The sequence below is a fragment of the Rhincodon typus genome, chromosome 12 (assembly GCF_021869965.1).
Source record: "Rhincodon typus isolate 14 chromosome 12, sRhiTyp1.1, whole genome shotgun sequence".
NCBI classification, from domain to species: domain Eukaryota; kingdom Metazoa; phylum Chordata; class Chondrichthyes; order Orectolobiformes; family Rhincodontidae; genus Rhincodon; species Rhincodon typus.
Window position 1 is genome coordinate 29,948,797 of NC_063343.1, and position 13,633 is coordinate 29,962,429.

At 41.8% G+C, this 13,633-nt stretch overlaps 1 protein-coding gene across 6 annotated transcripts in view; it reads right to left on the reverse strand.

Moving 5' to 3' along the window:
- rnf44 (ring finger protein 44) overlaps positions 1-13,633 on the reverse strand; it is a 141,047-nt gene that overhangs the window by 59,312 nt on the left and 68,102 nt on the right. The window contains exon 1 of one of the 6 annotated variants that reach the window (XM_048603454.1): positions 891-910. The exons of the other annotated variants lie outside the window; for them this stretch is intronic. The gene's annotated coding sequence lies outside the window, so the exon portion shown is untranslated. Of the gene's footprint in view, positions 1-890; positions 911-13,633 lie in introns of those variants that run through there. 6 annotated transcript variants of the gene reach the window in all.

Consider the following 13,633-nt stretch of genomic DNA (forward strand, 5'->3'; position numbering starts at 1 on the left):
GTGCAACTGTACCACAGTTTAGGAACACGTGCTCAAAAGGATGTAAATTATACATATATCAGCACAGAGCAGATTCTGTTCTATGAAGGTGCTCCATGGTGGTATGTCAATGATTGTTAACAGCATTCATAGCACATTGAACTGGGAATGAAGAATTCAAAACCACAGCGACACTCGAGCTGTAGTCTCCTGCAGTTTACCTTCAGGAAGGGAAAATGAGTGAACAGCTGTGACACATCATCAACACATAATGGTATGATTTGATTGAGCTCTCCCACCACGCAACTAAAAGATCATCAACAGTGTGTTTGACCAATTAAAGTTCAAGCTTGCTGATTAGATAGTTTTAAATATTAAGCAATTTTTTTCTGGTGTCTACAGTCTCGAGCATCATGATAGCATTGCACAGGTGTTCTGTTGCTGCAGTGTCTAAAAACTACACACACACTAAATCCAACAAATTCACTTCCGGTTTCATAGGCAGAAGCATTGATCAGGTGATTCCACAGCAAATGCAGAAAGCAAATGAGCAGTATCTGCTTTTAGTTCAACATTTCCTCAAAGATTCAACCCTACTCCAGAATATACCCAAGCCCTTCATTCTTGTACTCACGAGTGCTCCACCGCTGAAGATGTTTTTTTAAAACATTAAACCAAAACCCCGTCTGTCCTCAGTTGGATGTAAAAGGTCTTACAGCACTATTAAAAAGCAGGAAAGCTTTGTCATGTACTGACCAAGACTTATACTTCAACTACGAGCACTTAAAAAGAACCTGTTTATTTTATCACTTTCCAGTGTGCAATTTAGTTATTGCATTTCTTTAATGTTTCAACCATACTTTATTGAATGAGAAATACATTTGAATGTACTGGTGGTATGACAGACTCACTAAAGTGGAATATCCTCAACTCAGTTCCTGGTGGCCAAAACGCATGTTTGAGCAGTGAGATTGACAATTTCAGAAACGGATGCGACCTTCTGTTGGAAACAGAAATTAATTGTCAAATTTAAGATACATTGTTGCAGAGTAGGAGTTTTACTCTGCAGCTGGTCTGTGTGTATTACTTTAACCTGTCCACTTCCATTGGTAGCAAGTAGAAAGCACTCCATCCACATTAACAAAACATCAATTGCCTTAAGAAACAATGGAGGAACTCTGATGTTTCCTTTCTCTCTTCTGTATAATTCTTTATGTTTATTTACTGTGCTGGACCCAAAGATCAGTCAGTATATTATATTTTTGCACATATCCCAGTTATTGTTATGCCAGAAAATAAAATGTTCCTTCTTCAGATTGCCAAACTCTGTCTCCACTGTGTTCCTCTGCAGTTTATTCAACAATATCTGTGCGAGTTACTTAATCTAATCCTCCTTCTGTATTTGAGTGCATTCACTGGATCATAAAAGCTTCTCCCTAGTTTATTTGGAGGCAATTTTTTTAGGACCATTAGAATCTTGCAAACTTTGACAAAGCGTCACTCTTTTCAATGTAAACATTCCAAGATTCTGCAATCTCTTCCAAATCAGGCATTTAATTCAAGTCATGAATTCAGTTGTTCCTTTTTCCTTCAAAAGTCAGGTCGTCAGTGATCAAAATTGTGCAGAATGCCTTAAAAGGAAAATGTGTTTAAAAAACTACCTTTCTTAAAACAGAATAATTTATAAATTATTTAATTTCCGAAAATATTTTTCAAAACAAGTTCAGCATCTTATGCAAAGGGAATACATTTGGATTTTGGTAAGATTTGAAAACATTTTGTCTGGCAAAGATACATTGTAGCTACAAAAGAACATGCAACATATCAGCACATGAACAATCACTGGGTAAGGTATAATCCGAGACACAGCCAAGGTCTGTCCCATTTAAATTCAGCCATCTACTGTCTGGTAAACCATACCATGGGAAATTCTAACGGGCAGCTGTGGTTACGAGAGATATTGCTGAATTATTTCCAAATAATTTCTTTCTGTCTGGGGAACATAACTCTGAACACTGCTGAAAAGAGTAAATTGATCTGCCTCTTCTCTATGTGATTGGAGGAGATCCTTTATTCAATGTGAAACATCAGACATTCACGTTATCATGTCACAGAGTCATATAGCACGAAACAGGCCCTTCAGTCCAGGCCAACCATAATCCTAAACTGAATTAGTTCCACCTGTGCGCTCTTGGCCCATATCTCTCAAAACATTTCTTACACGTGTACTTATCCAAATGTCTTTTAAAAAATGTAATTTTGCCCACATCCACCTGGAAGCTCATTCCACATACGAACTACTCTGTAAAACTGGTTGCTCATATCTTGTTTAAAATCTTTCCCCTCTCACCTTAAAAATATACTCCCTAGTCTTGAAATGCCCTACCCTAGGGAAAAGCCATTCACCTTATCTATACCCTCATGATTCTATAAACCGTTATACGGTCACCCTTAACGTCCTACGCTCTCGTGAAAAAAGTCTCAGTCTATCCAGCCCTTTCCTTATAACTCAAACCCTCATTCCCAGCAAGATCCTGGTAAATCTCTCCTGAATCCTCTCCAGCTTATTAAGATCCTTCCTATAACAGGGCGACCAGAACCGGACACAGTATTCCAGAAGAGGCCTCAAACCTATACAACCTCAATATGACATCCCAACTCCTATACTCAAAGATCTGAGCAAATGAAGGCAAGCATGCTAAACACCTTCTTAGACACCCGGTCTACATGTGACACAAACTTCAAAGAATTATGTACCTGAACCCTTAGGTCTCTCTGTTCTACAACACCACCCAAGGCCCTACTTTTAATTGTACAAGTCCTGCCCTTGTTTGTTTTACCAAAATGCAATACCTCGCATTTATCCAAATTAAACTCCATCTGCCATTCCTCAGCCTATTGAACATTTTACATCATTTATATAAATAACAAATCAAAGTGAATCCAGCATTGATTCCTGTGGAACATAGCTGGTCACAGGTCTCCAGTCCGAGAAACAACCCTTCACCAGTACACTGTTTCCTGTTGTTAAGCCAATTTATATCCAATTGGCAAGTTCATCCTGAATCCCATGTGATCTAACTTTATTAATTAGTCTACCATATGGAACCTTGTCAATGGCTTTAGTAAAGTCCAAGTAAACCACATCTATCGCTCTGCCCTCAATCTTCTTGGTTACTTCCTCAAAAAGCTCAATCAAGTTTGAGACATGATTTTTGTCTCACAAAACCATGCTGATTATCCCTAATGATTCCATGCCTCTCCAAATGCATATAAACCCTACCTTTCATAGCCACTTCCAACAACTTACCCACCACTGAAGTCAGACTCTCAGGTCTCTAGTTTCCAGGCTTCTCCTTACATCCCTTCTTAAACAAAGGCACTACATTAGCCACTCTCCAGTCATCAGGCACCTCACCAGTTCTACTGGATACGTATGTTTCTGCTAGGGGCCCTGCAATTTTCTCCCTTACTTCCCACAACATCCTGGGATACACTAATTAGGTCCTGGAGATTTATCCACCTTTACATTTTCTAAGACCTCCAGAACTTCCTCTTCTGTAAAGTGAACTGTTTTCAAAACATCAACATTTATTTCTCCGCGTTCTCTAGCCTCTATTTCTTTCTCCACAGTAAAAACTGACGTGAAATATTCATTTAATATTGTGCTCGTTCAATAAAGATGAAGCCAAAAATGAGCCTTCTTTCCACAATTAATTTTGACATCAAATCATTAAGTCACAATTGATGAAGTAGTATTTCCAAACAGACTGTCTGTTCAGTAAAAGGGAAGAAAGCCAAACTAAGCCTAATTAAAATACAGAAATTCAGCTGGGTTCCAAAATCCCACACACCACAACTGATTTACCAAATGGAAGTTGTATTCCATTGGCCACTTAACTTCAGAAATTCTCAGGCTGGATCTCATTCAAAATATACACTTCTTGCAAGTGAACTCCTATTGCAGCCACAACAGTAAGAGATTCCACAAGAGCTGAGACCCATTTTGGACCAATGCACAGAGAATTTCCCTGAATGCCTGATTACAGCTCCGAACTTAAAAAGATGTTAAATGTAATCATGTATATTGATTTGAAGCCATGTCATCTGCCTACAGTGTATATTTCATGCTGACAGCCAATGTTTTGTGAGAAAATCAGTACATCAGCACTTGCTGACAGAACTGCATAGACTGATGTTTCGGGCTAAATTGAATCAGAAATACTACTGGAAAACGATAATCATTAACTACTTCAGAAAACTCATATTCCAGACCTGTGTGTTTAACCTAATCCAACATTACGTTGGTCCACATATTTTAGAGTGGCCTGCCTTAGGGGCATTTTGCTTATTAATAAGACACTATCTTTCTCTCTATCAAATGTACACATTACACATACAACACCTATATCACGGGGATCAAAACCTCAATTGCAAATACATACACTCATGACTTGATCCAGACAGTCCAGCTTATTCTTCAAACAGGTTGTCAATCAAATTTGAATTCTATCTTTTTAAGCTAAGTTTTAGAAAGCACAGTAGACCTGGTGAAATAATAACTGTGCTAATCAGAGGGACTTGCTGCTTTATTAAATGTGAAAGAAAGCTATTAAGTTCACTATCCCTAAGTTAAGTGAAAAGCAATTACTACGATTGAAATTTTTTTTTTATAAGGACTCTACATTGCCTTATGGTTATAATAGAATGGATATATACGGAAACAAAAGTACAGAATAAACACTAAAAATTGTTCAAGTGGAAAATAACTCCTAAATTAAATGTACTATGAGTTGAAATCCTGCACAAATTAAAAAGGTTAATGGTAGAACTCAGTCATGCAAATGTGGTTCGGGTCTCCATGGTCCAGTTGATTATCATGGAGGACAATAGATGGTGTTGGGCCTTCTGTAGTTTCACGACTACAAGTGGGCTAATCTCATCTTGAGCAATAAAAGCAATAACAATAAAGACCAGCCTCACAAACCGAGGAATTGCTGCTTAAAACTATGTGAATTTGCTCTTCTGCAATTTTGGATTGTTAAGTACAGTGAACCACACATAGTTGAGACTGTACATGTAGTTGTCATTCAGAACAAAAAAAAGCACAATGCATGCTCAGTAATGGTGTAGGAGGAACAGCTGTTGGAGACTTGGGATGATGATCTGGGTTCTACGAATTGAGTAAATTTACGGCATTAACTCAGTCTTGTATCTAAACTGATCAGCCATTCAGTGCTGAAGTCTTGTTAAAAGTAGGTACTATTCTAACTTTTCCTATGTAAATTATATTAGATGCATATATGCTTTCTGAAAGAACTTTGCTGCTTTTCATCAGGCTTTACTTCTAAATATTGGAGCACAGCATTGTAAAGTTTACAGATAAATGTTATCCGGACTACCATGTGACATGTGCTTTGTATTATTGTTGTTTCCGTTATTATCTTACTGCAGCAGGAAATTATCTTTTAAGACTACTACTGGTCTTTAAACAGAGGTCTCTGCTTTATCCAGAATTGAAAGTACTCTACTGAGGTTTAAAGCTAAGTTAGTAATGACAGTTAGGTATGGACAGTTTATGTGCAGCCTGTAGAGATGAATGCAGCTGCAAGGAAGACAATTTGATATGCAAATGTTAACCAATTTAAATCAAAACATGGAAAAGCAGAAATTAATCATACTGACTTTCACCATGCCTAAGACCATGCTGTATTTTGCCATTAGCTCCCAATCGTTTATTCATAGACTTCATAGAATCCCTACAGTGTGGAAATAGGCCCGTCGGCCCGACAAATCCACACAGACCAACAGAGCATCCCAGCCAGACCATTCCCCTGTAACCCACCTAATCTGTTTACCCCTGAACACTACAGGCAATTTAGCATGGCCAATTCACCTAACCTGCGCATCTTTGGACCGTGGGAGGAAACCCACGCAGAGAATGTGCAAACTCCACACAGACAGACGCCCGAGGGTGGAATCGAACCCAGGTCCCTGGCGCTGTGAGACAGCAGTGCTAACCACTGGGCCACCGTGCCGCCCTTAGTTAGCACATTTAGTAGACAGCTTAACTTAAATCCACACACAGCCGACAATTACTGGGCTCTTAGTTAAACAGATAAGATCAAGTCAGACAAGTGAAGCTCTTGTAACATTAATATTTTCTTATCCAGTCAGAAAACGTCTTCATTAGATTTAAATGTTATCATCACACTCATTTACATGTTGGGGATGAGAAGAAAGGGGGTTTCTTTTACTGATCAAGATGAATGGCTTCAGCACTAAGGAACTGAACGTAATTTAATTTATTAATTATTAATTAAATTAATTAATTGAAATTAATTAATTGAAATTAGGCTTCAGACAAGCTATGTCAAGATATAACTGCCTTATTAGACACATAAGGAATACCAGACTTAGAAAGGAAATCTGTTCCTTAACCAAACCAAGTCAGAATATATTCCAGAGGGAATACTTCGACCATACACTACCTTGGTTACACTACACAGATCCCATCACCATGGTATAACAGGGAGAAACAGTGCTGGAGCCAATGCAAAGAGGTATCACAAGGCAGATCCCTGAGTAATCAGAACAACAGAGAGAACAGTTTTTTTAAAAATTCAAGACAGACATGAATAGGTGATCTTACAGTTATTCATCATAACTAAGCGGATAGCAAAAATAATCTAAGTACCAAAATTAAACTGGGCGTAAGCAACAGATGCACAGTTCCAAAAGGGTGTAGTTCAAGTTAGGGGTGCCATCATGATTTTCTTCAAGTAGAGAAACATGCAACAGATTTGTAAGCAAAAACCATGGAAACATTTATAGAACAATTAACTGCAAAAATAAAGAGCCTTCTTGGAGCGAAGCATGTAAGTTGAATTGCATTCCTCACCGACAAATATCCTGTGATTTAACTTAAAAACTTTGAGCTACGAATTGAAATATTTTTTAAAAATTGTGTCCCACACCAGCCACCCTATGGCCTTTCCAAATGATACAGCCAAACGTGCTGCTTTATAGATGGTTCTATATTTGTGGACCTGCTCGATCTGGAAATTAGATTAGGCTATGCAGATTTTTCATCCCATTTGTTGGGTAGATTCAAAGGTGAAAGAACTGCATTTGAGACCCATTATACCACAGTTTTCAAACCCAACAACATTAGAAATGCTCAACATTGTATATGCAGGCCAAGTCACACAATCATTAAGATAATTTGAGGCTGGTGAAAGAAGTAAGTGTCATCATCATAATTGCCCAGCAGATGGAAATTTGCTGTTTCCCTCTTGTCTGGAATTGGAAAAGTTCATCAATTTCAGTTCCAACTTCCACTCTGCCCTCACCTTCATCTGGTCCATCTCTGACTCCTCCCTTCCCTTCCTCAACAGGTTTCCATTTCTGGGGATAGACTGGCCACTAATATCCAGTATAAACCCACTGACTCCCACAGCTACCTGGACTACTGCCTCGAACACCGCTTCCTGTAAAGACTCCATTCCTTTCTCTTAGTTCTTCTGTCTCTGTCACATGATCAGATGAGGCCAACTTCAACAAAGGAGCCTCTGAAATATCCACTTTCTTCCTCAACCAAGGATTCCCCAACACCAGTATCAACAGGGCCTTCAACCTGGTCCAACCCATCTCCCGCCCTCATACCCGCTCTTCCTTCCCATAACTGTGATAGGGTTCCCCCTTGTCCTTACCTACCATCCCACCAGCATCCACATCCAGAAAATCATCAGACACCATTTCCACCACCTCCAGACACATGTTCCCCTCCCCTCCCCTCCCTTGTCCGCCTTCCGCAAGGAAAGTTCCCTCCAAGACACCCTGGTCCACTCTTCCTTCACTCCCAACACACCCCTCCCCCCCACCAACGGCCCTTTTTCCCCACAAATGAAGGTGTAACACCTGCCCATTTACCTCCTCCCTCCCCAGTATCCAAGGGCCCAAACACACCTTCCAGGTGAAGAAACACTTCACCTGCACTTCCCAGCATCTAGTCTACTGCATTCACTGCTCACAATGTAGTCTCTTCTACATTGGAGAAACGTAGCATTTACTGGGTGACCACATCAAGCAGATGTTCACCTGCACATCTGCCAATGTGGTATACTGCATCCGCTGTACCCGGTGTGGCTTCCTCTACATCGGGGAAACCAAGCGGAGACTCGGGGACCGCTTTGCAGAACACCTACGCTCGGTTCGCAACAAACAACTGCACCTCCCAGTCGCGAACCATTTCAACTCCCCCTCCCATTCCTCAGACGACATGTCCATCCTGGGCCTCCTGCAGTGCCACAACGATGCCACCCGAAGGTTGCAGGAACAGCAACTCATATTCCGCTTGGGAACCCTGCAGCCCAATGGTATCAATGTGGATTTCACAAGTTTCAAAATCTCCCCTCCCCCCACCGCATCCCAAAACCAGTCCAGCTCGTCCCTGCCTCCCTAACCTGTTCTTCCTCCCACCTATCCCCTCCTCCCACCTCAAGCCGCACCTCCATCTCCTACCGACCAACCTCATCCCGCCCCCTTGACCTGTCCGTCCTCCCTGGACTGACCTATCCCCTTCCTAACTCCCTACCTACACTCACCTTTCCTGGCCCCATCCCCGCCTCTTCGACCTGTTTGTTTCCTCTCCACCTATCCTCTCCTCTATCCCTCTTCTATCCGCCTCCCACTCTCTCCCTATTTATTTCAAAACCCCCTTCCCCTCCCCCTTTTCTGATGAAGGGTCTAGGCCCGAAACGTCAGCCTCTCTGCTCCTATGATGCTGCTTGGCCTGCTGTGTTCATCCAGCCCTGCACCTTGTTGTCTCTCTCTCCAGTTCATAGAACATCTTTGTTCTGCCTGTAAAAAATACCCCGAGCTTCCAGTTGCCTGCCACTGTAACACACCACACCGTTCCCTGGCCATTATCTCTGTCTCAGGATTGCTGCAGGGTCCCAGCGAAGCTCAACACAAGCTGGAAGAACAACACCTCATTTTCCACTTAGGAACCCTGCAGCCTTCCGGACTCAACACGGAGTTCAATAATTTTAGGGCTTAAAACTCTCCCATGTCCTAACTCCCTACCCCACACACCAGGTCTTGTTATCACATAGCCTGCCATTACACGCTACCTACTGTTAGTCACTAACTGTCCCCATTAACAGCTATTCACCTTCCTAGCCAGATCGTTATCAACTTCTTGGTCTACCCAACTGCTCTTCTCATGCTCTCTTTGGGGTCTATCCATCTTATTTTCTGCATATGAACCAATGTTTTCCTAGCTACCATCAGTTCTGAGGAAGGGTCACCCGACCTGAAACATTAACTATGATTTTTTTTCTTCACAGATGCTGCCAGACCTGCTGAGCTTTTCCTATAACTTCTGTTTTTGTACATGAAAATTTGAAAGTGAAACAATGCAAAATAACAGGAATTTGTAAATATTCTACACCAGTAGATCAACCAAGCCTGCAAAAACCTCCATACTGTACAAAAACACCTGTACCTAAATGCAAACATAGGTAAATTTGTTTAAGGACATCTGCCAAATAAGCGTAGATGATTAACATTCCCAAGGGGTCTTGTGGCACTGTAGCTGTGTCCCTATCTTGAGCCAGAACATCCAGGTTCAACTCTCACCACAAAGGACATGATATGTCCAAACAGGTTGATTTTAAAAACTCAGCTGATTTTACTACAGTTATTACAGCACATGCTGCACTGTCTGTGGAAGGAAACTGGCTGAATCTGGACTGTTAATAAGTTTGGTCTGTCGGGATCAATTTTGATCATATTCCCTATTTAATAAATCATTTCACAACAAGCAGACAATCTCAAATGAAGTGGAAAATTCCTTAAACAGAACTTTGACAGTAGACACAACTGGAAGATTTGCATAAGTGTAGCATTTTATCTTGCTCCTTGGTAACGTCTCAAGGTATCTCACTCCAACAAACTACATTTGGAAATAAATTGCAGAGACTGTTTTCATGTAAATAACCAGTACTGACATTATCTCACGTGGTGACATCTCACAACGATAGTAAGGTTAATTTGTCTTTAGTGACCTTGTTTGCAAACGAATTTTGGTTATGAATCCAGAAAATTTCCTTACTTTTCTTCAAATATCCCATGAATCACAGGCTTCATTTAAAAGCTGCAAAAAAGTGTGTTAATCCAGTACAAGACCAAAAAGCATAAGCAACCAAGAAGAATTCAAGCAAACGAAAATGCAGCAGGATGTTGAAACAAACGGTAAAAATCAATATATTGCCTGGAAATACAACACTGCAGAAATCAAATTATTTTAGCAAAGGCTAATATGGTTCAGCTAGGAGTCATACAGAACAAAAATATTGTGCAATTAACTCCAGTAGCACTTTGAGAAACACTAGTGTAACTCATCATCACTGTGGCATACTAACCTGTGATAAGGCATCAGCTTACTTAAATGAGAATTTAGAGAACACATCCCTGTGCTGAAATAGTTTTCATACATTTGAAGAAGTGATGATATGGAAGCATGGTCAGGTTTAGGAATCTCATGGTGAATGGAAGCACTGAACTCATTGAATGCTTTTCACGACCTCAGACCATATTGAAGTTAAAGCCACCGAAGTAGATTGAAATGTTGTTATACAAGGAAACAGCAGTTCAATTGTGCACAGCAATGCCCCGCATTCAGCAATGATGTACTGGTAAATTGTATGTATTAGATATTGGGTTCAGAATAAATATTTGTCAGAATATCATAAGAACTGCTTTGTTCTTCATCAAATAATGCCATGGGATCACTTTCAGCCAAGCATGCAGACACTTAAACATTTCATCCATTTCAATACTGCACTGAAGAATCATCAGAGATTATGGGCTCAAGACTGTGAAGCAGGACTTGAATCCATGATATGAGTGTTACCACTGAGCCCCATAGTATGGAGAAACTTGAGTGCAAATCTGCATTCTATCACTTCACACACAGTTTTACAGCTTCAGTACCTAACCACCACTTCAAAATGAAAACTATATTACTTTATTATGTTTTACAACACCTATCCCAATCACTGAAACCCTTTCTTTCCCTCTCTCACACTCCTCTCAAAAGAAAAACATCCACAACATCTGAAACAATGCTACAGACATCTTTTGTCCAATGATTTATCAAAAACCAAATAAATGCAGTAAAATAGTATTGTTCCAGAAGGGGCGTCCTTGACACCAAATCTAGTACATGTCTGAAATTAGTTGGCCATTTCAATTTGCATGAAATCTCCTGTATCTGGTTGCCATGGGGAAATCACACCTAAATTCAAGGGTTACTTGTCATCAACTTGGTCTTCTCTTCAACATCATAGAGTCAGACATATACAGCATGGAAACAGACCCTTCGGTCCAACTCATCCATGCCAACCAGACATCCTATATAAATCTAGTCCCATTTGGCCCACATCCCTCTAAACCCTTCCTATTCATATACCCATCCAGATGCCTTTTAAATGTTGTAATCGTACCAGCCTCCACCACTTCCTCTGGTAGCTTATTCCAAATACGCACCACCCTCTGTATGGAAAAGTTGCCCTTTAGGTCCCTTTTATATCTTTTCCTTTAAACCTAAGCCCTCTAGTTTTGGACACCCCCCACCCCAGGGAAAAGACCTTGCCTATTTATGCTTTCCACGCCCCTCAGGATTTTATAAACCTCTACAAAGTCACCCCTTAGCCTCCGATGCTCCAGGAAAATAGCCTCAGCTGTTCAGCTTTTCTCTATGGCTCAAACCCTGCAACCCTGGCAACATCCTTGTAAATCTTTTCTGAACCCATTCAAGTTTCACAACATCCTTCCTGTAGCAGGGAGATCAGGAGTGCATGCAGTACTCCAAAAGTGGTTGACCCAATGTCCTGTACAGCCACAACATGACCTCCCAACTCCTATACACAATGCACTGATCAATAAAGGCAAGCATACCAATTGTATTCTTCACTATCCTGTCTACCTAGGACTCCATTTTCAAGGAACCTAAATCTGCTTCAAGGTCTCTTTGTTCAGCAGCACTCCCCAGAATCTTATCACTAAATGTATAAGTCCTGCCCTGATTTGCCTTTCCAAAATACAGTACCTCTCAATCATCTAAATTAAACTCCATTTGCCACTCTTCAGCCTATTGGCCCATCTGATCAAGATCCTGTTGCATTATTTGGTGACCTTTTTCGTTGTCCACTACACCTCCAATTTTGGTGTCATCTGCAAACTTACTAACCATACCTCTCCTGTTCACATCCAAATCATTTACATAAAATGACAAAAGCAGTGGACCCAGCACCTATCCTTGTGGCACACTGCTGGTCACAGACCTGCAGCCTGAAAAGCAACCCTCCACCACCATGACTGAGAACATCTTAACCACTTTACTTTGCCGTGTGCGTGTACACCACCAACTGAACATTGAAAACTTTATTCTTTCTGGATCACTAGCTATATTGTGTACATCTTAAACACATTTAGTACAACAGTATAACAATTGCAGATATGAGTGACAGCTTCTAATGGCGTGACCAACCAGAACACAGTGGCTCAACAGCGTTACAATATCTGCCCAAATCACACAGGTTTTGTACTGCATCAGGAGATAGTAGGAACTGCAGATGCTGGAGAATCCGAGACAACAAGGTGCAGGGCTGGATGAACACAGCAGGCCAAGCAGTATCATGGGAGCAGAAAGGCTGACGTTTCGGGCCTAGATCCTTCACCAGAAAAGGGGGAGGGGGAGGGGGAGGGGAAGGGGAAGGGGGTTCTGAAATAAATAGGGAGAGAGTGGGAGGCGGATAGAAGATGGATAGAGGAGAGGAAACAAACAGGTCAAACAGGCAGGAATAGAGCCAGTAAAAGGTGAGTGTAGGTGAGGAGTTAGGGAGGGGATAGGTCAGTCCAGGGAGGATGGACATGTCAAGGGGGCGGGATGAGGTTAGTAGGTAGGAGATGGGGGTGCGGCTTGAGGTGGGAGGAGGGGATAGGTGGGAGGAAGAACAGGTTAGGGAGGCGGGGACGAGCTGGACTGGTTTTGGGATGCGGTAGGGGGAGGGGAGATTTTGAAGCTTGTGAGAGGTGGGAGGAGGGGATTCTCTTTCAATTCCTCCCACTTCCTACAAAGGGGGCGGCCATGGGTACCCGCATGGGCCCAAGCTACGCCTGCCTCTTTGCAGGTTACGTGGAACAATCCCCCTTCTGTACCTACACTGGCTCTAAGCCCCCCTCTTCCTCCGTTACATTGATGACTGTATCGGCGCCGCCTCGTGCTCCCACGAGGAGCTCGAACAGTTCATCCACTTCACCAACACCTTCCACCCCAACCTTAAGTTTACCTGGACCATCTCTAAACCTCTCCCCACCTTCCTGGACCTCTCTGTCTCCATATCGGGCAACCACCTAGAAACCGATATTCATTTCAAGCCCACCGACTCCCACAGCTACCTAGAATACTCCTCCTCCCACCCACCTTCCTGCAAAAATGCCATCCCCTATTCCCAATTCCTTCACCTCCGCCGCATCTGCTCCCAGGACGAGGCATTCCACTCCCGTACATCTCAGTTGTCCTCGTTTTTCAAGGACTGTAACTTCCCCCCCCCTCAGTGGTCGAGAACGCCCTCAACCGTGTCTC